At 42.3% G+C, this 11,371-nt stretch overlaps 1 non-coding gene and 1 pseudogene across 1 annotated transcript; one reads left to right on the top strand and one right to left on the bottom strand.

The window, feature by feature from the left end:
- Window positions 1–134: 134 nt before the first annotated feature.
- Window positions 135–613, bottom strand: LOC124528461 (peptidyl-prolyl cis-trans isomerase A-like; annotated as a pseudogene).
- A 10,407-nt stretch (window positions 614–11,020) lies between these two features.
- Window positions 11,021–11,092, top strand: TRNAP-CGG (transfer RNA proline (anticodon CGG)). Its single transcript has one exon. It is a non-coding gene; the product is annotated as a tRNA-Pro (tRNA).
- Window positions 11,093–11,371: the final 279 nt, after the last annotated feature.

Below are 11,371 nucleotides of genomic sequence, written 5' to 3' on the forward strand. Positions count from 1 at the left end.
AACTAGGGGACCCACGGAACTGCAGCCAGGCACAAAGATTGTAGGATGTTTCGAGCAGATGGGGGTGAAGGACTGCTCCCCTGAGCGACAGAAGGAACAGTCTGGCAGTTTAGATACAATGCGAGTCAAATGCACTAGATTTGTCCGCAGTCGGCAACGGTGATCTTGCTGCTCTTGCCATTCCTGGACCCAAAGTGTTCCCTGGCTTCCAAAACATTCGTGCCCTCTTTCGTCTTGCTAAAGACCACCTGCTCACCATCACACTCAGTGCTGGCAGTGCAGACGAAACCTGGGAACCATTCGTGTTGGGTCCAGCCGACCACGGATGAGATGCCAGGATCCCTATGCTTCAGGATGACATTCTCATCAAGTTTCTCCCCATAAGTGGGCTTCCTGCCAGTGCTATTATAGCATGTGAATCACCACCTTGGCACGTTAATCCCCAATTAATTCTATGAAAGCAGGAAACTTTATGACCAAGTCCATTCTCCCCAGTGCACAGAATACAATTTTCCGTTGTCTTTGGAACTTTGTCTGCAAACAGCTCAAAGGAGATATGGCCAAATGGCTTGCCATCCGGGGTGATGTTGAAGAACACAGTGGAGTTGACCATGGGCTGGGCCACACAGATGGCTCCAAGGTGGTAGCATCTGCAAGGCTTGATCTCTCGTTTTTTATTATTAACTCAAAGCCAATTGATTAGGGACCTTAACTACATCTGAAAAAACCACTTCCATTTTGTTATATAATATAATTCAATCATGGTAGTGTAGGGGCCAAGGCCAGCTTGTCCCAAAATGTACCACAATGGCAGACTGATTATTCTGAATTAAAGCTATTAGAGAAACAGACAGTGCATAGGCCTCAGACCTTCTGCTCTCTCCCTGAAAGCAGGAAATAAATCTTTCATATGAAAGATACCCACCATATACTAAGAAGTAAAAAGAAATTCTTGTCACCAGAGACGGAAAATTTAAGAGTGGAGAAAGCTGTATAAACTGTATAAACGGCAGAGAAAGCTGTTATGTTTTTGCTAATCTACCATCTCAGCCCAAATTCCACTTAGAATTCCTTACCAAGTAAAGTTCCCAAACATCTGTTTTCTTTATCCTGTCAATTACTCAAAAATGTATTATTTCTTTGTCTAAAAAGTACAAACACTGCCTGCTTTGGTCATTTCTTTAGTCTCAGTTTTATTATTGGTAGTCCAGGCACATGTAATAACTGTGGTTGGTTTCTCCTATTAATCTGTCTCACGTCAACTTAACTCTTAAGCCAGCCAGAAGACCTTGAAGGGTAGAGGAAGAATTTTTCCTTCCCCACAGTAGTGAAATCCCACCATATCCAGAGGTCTTGCCCACATTCTAGGAAAGAGGATTACACCAGGTCTGCACACCAGAGAGAAAAGAATCATGGGACTCATCACAGAATCCTGCCCATCTCCCCTTCCACTAGTTTACCGTTTTCAAATCAAATAATCTAAATCTCAAAATTTATTTTGGTAGCAGTGCTGGAAACATGAGAGATACAGAAGAGGGGCTGGTTGTACATTTTCCCACTGAAAGAAGTTAGATGAGAGCATGGCTGGAAGGGAAGAAGAATGAGGGCAATCAGGCAGCGGACGGAAAAACTAATCTGTGCTGTTCAGTCAGGACAGTCAGTTCTCTGGGAGCGAGTAGAATGGAGAAATGGGAGACACTCCTGGCCTATGTCTGGTAATGTTTTACACTTTCATCTGGGGGGTGGTTTTATAGACATGTACAGTTTGTAAAGATTCATTGGGCTATATAAGTAAGCTATATGTGGTTTTCTTTATGTATATTTTACCTCAGTGAAAATAAAACTTAAAATGCCTGGACTATGGAAATTCTTTCTGAGCATATTCATATGCCTGGAGACTATTGCTGCTGACTGAAGATGCTATGTATCACGTAAGTGTTTTTATCAAAATAACAAAATTCTGGGCGTGCCTGGGTGGCTCATTCCATTGAGCATCTAACTCTTGGTTTTGGCTCAGGTTGTGATCTCATGGTTTCATGACTTTGGGCCCCGGGTCTGGCTCTGTGCTGGCAGCACAAGAACCTGCTTGGGATTCTTTCTCCCTCTCTCTTTGCCTCTCCTCTGCTCACACTTTTCTCTCTCTCCCTCTCTCTTTTCCCCTCCCCTGCTCACACGCACACACACACACACTCTCTCTCTCTCTCTCTCTCAAAATAAATACACTTAAAAATAACAAAATTCTGCCTCTCTTTAATGTTACTTTTTCTTGGGGCACCTGGGTGGCTCAGTCAGTTAAGCGTCCGACTTTGGCTCAGGTTAGATCTCATGGCTTGTTGAGTTCAAGCCCCGTGTAGGGCTCTGTGTTGACAGCTCAGAGCCTGGAGCCTGCTTCAGATTCTGTGTCTCCCTCTCTCTCTGTCCTTCCCCCACTTGCCCTCTGTCTCTCTCTTTCTCAAATATAAACATTTAAAGATTTTTTTTTAAAAATGTTACTTTTTCTTCAGTGCATTATAACCCATATCAGGCTGTTATAAAAACCTGAGTGGTAAAATTTAGCCAAGTTGCCAGTAAAATACACTAGACCTCAGAAAAATGGGGATGATACTAATGACATCATGACCTTTACAAAGGAAAACAGGAGCACATAGTTCACAGAGCACATAGTTCACAGTCTGGTACCCCATAATCACTCATTAATTTTATGGAAATGAATAAAGACCACTCCATGATTTACTAATTAGAACTCTGGACCCCTATTCTGACAATGAGCTGAAAGTTGAACCACTGCCGTCTCTAATTAAATGGATTCTTCCCAAATGTTGGGCAGGTCATTGAGAGGATGTGACCACTGGTTGATTTGTGAGCTGGGACCCTGGCGATGGGAGCTCCTTACTCCTTCCCCTGTCCTTGGAATATGTGTTCTGTTTGCCTTCCCTGTTTCCAGAAGCTGCCTCAAGGACACAGCTTTGAGACAGTGATGTGGTGTTGAGGCCACCTAGACACTATATGTGACTGAACCCAGTTAGGACCTCTATATAAACTTTTAAGATTTGGCAGGCAGGTGCAGGGATCTTCTTGTCGTAGACCACTGAAGACAAGCCTAACTAGAACTGCTACCTACCAACCTGGAGTAGACTGCCTCTCTCTTCAGTCTCTCCCTGCCCTCCTCAGAGGGCCCTGTTTCAGATTATCCCCAGGAAGTTCTTGAGGTTGCCAACTAACACCAACACACGTGTTTGATTCCAGATGAACTGCTGTTTTCCTGAAACATGCATGAATTCTGCATACCTGACTTCATGGGCAAACTAAGCACAGGGTTAGCAGTGACTACCCTTGTCCCTTGTTCCCTGCCAGCCCAGGGACAATTAAGGTAAAACTATGTGCCAGAGAGCAAAATGCACATGAATCTTGGAGCAGATGAAATCAGTGTGAATACAGAGCAGAAGCTGGGACTTGTAACTAAGAGAAAGGACAGTTTTGTGACACCAAGTTCATTAATGGGAACACTCAATTCATTACTGAAAAGTATTTATTCTTTTTATACACTTTATTTTGAGGGGAGAGAGAAAGAGAGTGAGAATGTGAGCAAGGGAGGGGCAGAGAGAGAGGGACAGAGAGAGAAAATCCCAAGCGGGCTCCATGCTGTCAGCCTAGAGCCCAATGTGGCACTCCAACTCACGAACTTCAAGATCATGACCTGAGCAGAAATCAAGAGGTGGATGCTTAACTGATTGAGCCACCCAGGTGCCTCCATTATTGCAAAGTATTAAAATTCTAAAGATATTCCTTAATATATACATTTGGGAGATTTGAACTTTTCCATTGTTGCCTCTCACCTTTATCACCCACTTTCGGAAGCTATGTGGTAACACAGTAGGCTGGAGACAAGAGGAGACTGGGTACATTTCTTGAAGAATACCCAAAATGAAAATCAAGAAATACAAAGTGAGAGTAGGGATAGAAAGAAAACCACTTCCTTGGAGTTTTATGATGTTGTAGTCACTATGTGTCTCAAAAAACTCTTCGAATGTTCAGTGGTGGAAAACAATTCAAAGTTGTAATTGAGGTACCTGCTATCACTCCGTCTAGGACTTGAACTCTGTGATTAATTAATTAAAATTCAAGTTAGTTGACATACAGTGTAGTCTTGGCTTCAGGAATAGAACCCAGTGATTCATCACTTACATATAACACTCAGAGCGCATCCCAAAAAGTGCCCTCCTTAATGCCCATCACCCATTTAATCTATCTCCACCCGCCCCCCCCCCCCAGCAACCCTTAGTTTGTTCTCTGTATTTAAGAGTCTCTCATGGTTTGCCTCCCTCTCTGTTTGTAACTTATTTTTCCTTCCCTTTCCCTCTGGTCTTATGCTAAGTTTCTCAAATTCCACATATGAGTGAAATCATATGCTATCTGTCTTTCTCTGACTGACTTATTTCACTTAGCATAATACCCTCCAGTTCCATCCATGCTGTTGCAAATGGCAACATTTCATTCTTTTTGATTGTTGAGTAAAGTCCATTGTATATATACACCACATCTTCTTTATCCACTCATCAGTCAATGGACATTTAGGCTTTTTCCATAATTTAGCTATTGTTGATAGCACTGTTGTAAACATTGGGGTGCATGTGCCCTTTTGAACTAGCATTTTTGTATCCTTTGGATAAATACCTAGTAGTGCAATTGCTGGGTCATAGGATAGTTCTACTTTAAAATTTTTTGAGGAACCTCCATACTGTTTTCCAGAGTGGCTGCACCAGTGTGCATTCCCACCAACAGTGCAAGAGTGTTCTTCCCTTTCTCCGCATCCTTGCCAAAATCTGTTGTTTCCTGAGTTGTTAGTTTTAGCCACTCTGACCAGTGTGAGGTGATATCTCATTGTGGTTTTGATTTGTATTTCCCTGATGATGAGTGATGTTGAGTATCTTTTCCTGTGTCTGCTAGCCATCTGGATGTCTTCTTTGGAAAAGTGTCTATTCATGACTTCTGCCCATTTCTTCACTGGATTACTTGTTTTTGGGTGTTAAGTTTGGTAAGTTCTTTATAGATTTTGGATACTAACCATTTATCCAATATGTCATTTGTAAATATCTTCTTCCATTCCGTCAGATGCCTTTTAGTTTTGTTGTTTCCTTTGCTGTGCAGAAGTTTTTATCTTGATGAGGTCCCAACAGTTCATTTTTGCTTTTATTTCCCTTGCCTCTGGAGACATGTGAAGTAAGAAGTTGCTGCAGCCTAGGTCAAAGAGGTTGCTGCCTATTTTCTCCTGCAGGATTTTGCTGGTTTCTTGTCACATTTAGGTCTTTCATCCATTTTGAATTTATTTTTGTGTATGGTGTAAGAAAGTGGTCCAGGTTCATTCTTCTGCATGTTGCTGTCCAGTTTTCCCAACACTATTTGCTGAAGAGACTGTCTTTGGGTCACAAATCAGCCCTCAACAGGTACAAAAAGATTGTGATCACACTATGCACATTTCTAGATCACAACTCTCTGAAACTTCAAATCAACCACAAGAAAAAAAATTTAGAAAGCCTCCAAATATATGGAGGTTAAAGAACATCTTACTAAAGAATGACTGGGTTAACCAGGAAATTAAAGAAGAAATTTAAAAATACGTGGAAGCAAATGAAAATGAAAACACGACCGTCCAAACCCTTTGGGATGCAGCCAAGTCAGTCCTAAGAGGAAAATACATTGCAATCCAGGCCTATCTCAAGAAGCAAAAAAGGGCCAAATACAGAACCGAACCTCACACCTAAAGGAACTAGAAATACGGCAGCAGAGAAAGCCCAAAGCCAGTAAAAGAAGAGAAATAAAGATTAGAGCAGAGATAAACAATATAGAAGCCACAAAAATAGTAGAACATATCAATGAATCTAAGAGCTGGTTTTTGAAAGAATAAACAAAATTGATAAACCACTAGCCAGAGTTCTCAAACAGAAAAGAGAGAGGACCCAAATAGATAAAATCATGATAGAAACAGGAGAGATCACAACTAACACCACAGAAATACAAATAATTATTAGAGAATCCTATGAAAAATTATATGCCAACAAATTGGACAACCTGGAAGAAACGGACAAATTCCTAGACACCCACACACTTCCAAAACTCAAACAGGAAGAAACAGAAAATTTGAACAGGCCCATAACCAGCAAAGAAATTGAATCTGTTATCAAAAATCTCCCAACAAATAAGTGTCCTGGGCCACATGGCTTCCCAGGGGAATACTACCAGACACTGAAAGCAGAGATAATACCTATTCTTCTCAAGCTGTTCCAAAAAAATGGAAATGGAAGGAAAGCTTCCAGACTCATTCTATGAAGCCAGCATCACCTTGACTCCAAAACCAAACACACCACTAAAAAGGAGAAGTAAAGGCCAATATCTCTAATGAACCTGGATGAAAAAATTCTCAACAAGATACTAGCAAATCGAATTCAACAGTATAATAAAAGAATTATTCACCATGATCAAGTGGGATTCATTCCTGGGCTGCAGGGCTGGTTCAATATTCGCAAATCAATCAACATGATACACCATGTTGACAGAAGAAAGGATAAGACCATATGATCCTGTCAATAGATATAGAAAAAGCACTTGACAAAATACAGTGTCCCTTCCTGACAAAAACCCTCAAGAAAGTTGGGATAGAAGGAACATATCTTAACATAATAAAAACCATATACGATAGGCCCACAGCTAATATCATCCTCAATGGGCAAAAATTGAGGGCTTTCCTCCTAAGGTCATGAACATGACAGGGATGTCCACACTCGCCACTGTTGTTCAACATAGTACTGGAAGTTCTAGCCTCAGTAATCAGACAACAAAATGAAATAAAAGGCATAGAAATTGGCAAGGAAGAAGTCAAACTTTCACTCTTCGCAGACAACATGATTCTCTACATGGAAAACCCAAAAGACTCTACCAAAAAACTGCTAGACGTGATACAGGAATTCAGCAAAGTCACAGGATATAAAATCAGTGTACAGAAACCAGTTGCTTTTTTATACACCAATAATGAAGCACCAGAAAGAGATATCAAGGAATCAATCCCATTAACAATTGCACCAAATACCATAAAATACCTAGGAATAAATAAACCTAACGAAAGAGGTAAAAGATTTATGCACTGAAAACTATAGAAAGCTTACGAAAGAAATTGAAGAAGACATAAAGAAATGGAAAAACATTAAATGCTCATGGATTGGAAGAACGAATATTGTTAAAATGTCGATACTACCCAAAGCAATCTACATATTCAATGCAATCCCTATCAAAATAGCACCAGCATTCTTCACAGAGCTAAAACAAACAATCCTAACATTTGTATGGGACCACAAAAGACCCCAAATAGCTAAATGTTGAAAAAGAAAACCAAAGCTGGAGGCATCATAATTCCGGACTTTAAGGTACATTACAAAGCTGTAATTTTCCAGACAGTATGGTACTGGCACAAAAAAAGACACATAGATCCATGGAATAGAATAGAGAACCCAGAAACGGACCCACAAATACATGGCCAACTAATCTTCGACAGTGCAGGAAAAAGTATCCAGTGGAAAAAAGAACCCCATGTTTAAAAGGCAGACAAAGTAACCTCTGAGGAGATTAACTCCGTGCTCTCAACCCAAACAATATCTCCTCACATACATCCCAGGAAAAATTGGGACACAGTTTAGAAAAACCAGTGTCATAGCAGATGGTACAGGAAACTTTCTAGGCAGAGGTGGATGGCTTCCTTGTGCGGAGGGGGCAAATGGGAGGTAGTGTGGTCTACGTGGTAAACCGTGCAGTGTGGGCATTCTCACCTTGTATCGTTTGGATCGGCACAATCAGGGAGGGAGTTTTGCCCCTATTACCAGATACAAACATTATCAACGAAGGGTGACCATGGGTCCAGAGGCTAGGCAGGAGATATCTGCAGGGTGCCAGACCTATTTTAGAACGACAATAATGAGGAAATCTATGGTAGAGGTGACAGAATGTGTGGGCAACGTCAGCATAAGGATTTGAAATAAACACAATACAAATTCTGTAAGTCACAAAGGAAGAAAATGGAAACCTGACGGTGGAATAAACAGTTACGAAGAAGAAACAGCCAGAGACACTGGCTATGGATGGGAAATGAATGAGTTTTTCGACAACTCGGTAGACTATCAGATAAGACAGTGGGCAATGTACCCAAAGATCAAATGAGTGAGCTAGAACATTAAGTCAAAGAACAATCTTAGCAAGCATTACAGAGGCATCAAAAGGTAGAAACTAAGATAACTTTACGAAACACAACAACAAACGAGGCCCAGAAGGATAGAACAAAATAAGTGGAGAGACAGCATTTACAGAAACAGTGCTCCGGTCCTTGGGTCTATGGTAGCTGGCGGCCCTGGACCTGGAGGTAGCCTCGCTCCTTGCCTGGGGTAATCTTGGAATCTGGGCGGTATGTAGTGCCTGATTTCAGGGCTGTCCGGGACAGCCATGAATGCCACATCCTGTGCCCTCCCCTTGCAAGGCGTTGAGTAATTCCAGAGGGCCAAGAGTCATAAGTATGTTCCAGTTCACTCTAGAAAGAAATGCAACCCCAAGGACAATTATGACACGTGTCCACAGGAGAAAATGAGGTCAGCGCAGTGTTCTAGCTCTGAGGAGTCCATGTGCGCAACAGGCCAGGGGGTGAATCAGTACCCTGTCGTTGTCTCCAGATCTGTCCTGTTAGTGGGTCTTTAGGAAGAACTGGAGTAGACAAACAGAAATAAATGGTGAGATTACCAAATCAGATGGAACCCTCGGGAGACAGAAGACAGGAAAACTGATGAAGATAAAGAGTGAGAGTTGACAAGAATATCACCCATGTCCTGGGTCTTGTCTTTGATTAGAGAAAAATGTTCAGAAAAACACTGATAGGAAACTTAACTGGGTTGACGCACCATCGTTCTGAGGAGCTGACATTTCAAATGTCTCTCTCTCGATCCTCCTGAAAAGCCGAAACCTTCTAAAGCTAAGGACAGACACAAGAGGGAGACAAACTAAGCATTCATCCGCCTGCATTGCCTTTTTCAGAGGAGGAAATTTTGTGAGACACTCAGCAAGCAGGAATGCCAGTCTATAAAGAATTTGGAGACAGCTACTTGCACTGAAAGGTTAAATCTTTGAAGGGCTCTGTGCTTAGTTCTAGCAGAATACAGAGGTTTCAAAGTCATAAACCAGATGAAGTCATAATGACCTGTGCTTGGGGTACAATCTGGTTTTAGAGCACCGAATATTAATCAGTACCTTGACCAACATGCCTACTCATGGTACCTAACTGGGCCCTCCCACCCCCCAGACAATAGAAATTGACAAGAGGCGGAAGGGGCCATCCAGGCAGGGTTTGGTTGGGGCTTGTGCTGGAGCACAAGGAAGGCTGGGTCTCTGAGGAGAGGTCAGAGAGAGCTTTACAAAGAGGCGTAGGTGGGAAAAGAATGACTTCTAATCACATAGAGGAGGGGATTTCTTGGCTCCTGCACACGTCAAGGTCATGCTTCTTCATGCGTCTTCTAGCATGTTAAATCTCAACCCTTGGGCAGTACTTTTTTTTAGTATTATAATGAGGGGGAGATGGGGGTGAAACGTTAGCGCTGTGGTCCATCTTGGGGCGCACTGGTTTGGCCCCACCTTTACCAGTCTTCACAGTCAGGACATCCCTTTCAATGAGCATGCTGCCTCTGCGTTCCTGCAAGATACGCTACTCAAGAGAATATCTTTTTCTCTCTGTGAAGGCAGCCAAGAAATGCTGGATTTTGTGGTTGGAGTGAGGGGACCCAAGTCCAGTCCTCACTCCGTCTTACTTATGAGAAAGCAAGTTTTTAGGGGACTTGTTAAAGAACATGTCAAACAACTACCTCTGTGAAAGTAAACCATAGAAAATTAAGATGGATGTCCCCTCAAATCATTTGTCATACCCTACAGCATATCATGAAATTTAGAATAGAGTCCAAATGTATTGTTTAGATAAGAATACCGATCAAAACTAGAGTACTTTCCTAATGTAAACTTAATCGGGTTAAGTGAGTCACAGATTAATCTCCAGACAGAACTCACGTCGGAGTGGTTCTCATATAACAGATGGGAAAAAGGATGAAAAATTTAGTAACATGAGCCTAAGTTAAGAAGTGATCATAAGGCCCCAAAATGTATATTAGTTGTCATTGAAAGATAGTTGCATTGATTAAATAGCCAAGAAGACTGTGGCTCATCTTTTTGACTCTGAAAGTGTGAAGACAGAAAAATTCCCTCTGACGCTTACTTGCTTGGTACCATGATCGCTTCTTTTTCCAATCTAATAATTATAGAATAACGGGAAGGATGAACCTAATGAGGGGAACTGTTTTTAATTCTGAAGGTATCACACTCAGTGCAGCAAAATAAAATTGAAAATGTGTATTAGTTCCAGGCATGCGTGTTGGTTCACATGGATTTAAGATGTGGCTTAGATACACCAGCTAGTGTAAACTTCGACTTTAACCAGAAGTTTTTGGTAAGTTAATAAACGCATCTAACACTAACGTCTTGGTGCCCGTGAAACACTGATGTTAAGAAATCCACCTCGGATCAGTGGAACTTCTGGGAGCTGAAAACACGCTTTGGTCTAGGAGCCCCTCGGTAATGATAATATCCAACTTTCAAAAAGGAAAGAAGTGAGAAGAGGAAAACTCCAGAACAAGAATTTTTCTAACCTAACTTAATTCAAAGTTAGATGGAAATGAGTTAAACGACTTAGAATAGTTTAGCGAAGTAGAGCAAAGGAAAAAGAAAATGTCCAAATTTCCTACAGACCAGCCTTACCACCAAGTGACGTCATGGTGATTGCAACTGTCAACAGACCTTTCACACAAACAGCCTTTCCAACTGTTCATTCCTGTAGGTGATTGGCGGGGAATTAAGTTTCGGGGAACAAATTCTTTGTAAACAGAATGAGGGTAATTGGAATCTATTTCTTCTTATCTGAAAATATGGAGAGGCCCCGCACGTAGGCGGCTCGTTGGTCTAGGGGTATGATTCTCGCTTCGGGTGCGAGAGGTCCCGGGTTCAAATCCCGGACGAGCCCGCTTCCTTTTCAACCAATTGGATTCAGAGAATCAAGGAAAAGAAGTATTTTCCCAAATATTCTTGCCAAAAAGACTGGGCTCTCACCTTGCTAACAGTGGCACTGTTCTCGGAGGAGCTGGGCTCTGAATCCCGGATCTCCCGGACGCGAGGCACCCGAATCGTTGACGCGGTACCCGGCCGTCAGCGCCTGTGGGTCCCTCCGCCGCCACCGAGGGAGCCCGGGGCCGCGGCGGGCGCGCACGCGCGTGCGCACACCTGGCGCGGCTCGGGAGGCGCG

This window comes from Lynx rufus, unplaced genomic scaffold, assembly GCF_022079265.1.
Source record: "Lynx rufus isolate CCGP_SWC_20201006 ecotype Redwood Valley unplaced genomic scaffold, mLynRuf1.p SCAF_6, whole genome shotgun sequence".
Taxonomy (NCBI): Eukaryota; Metazoa; Chordata; class Mammalia; order Carnivora; family Felidae; genus Lynx; species Lynx rufus.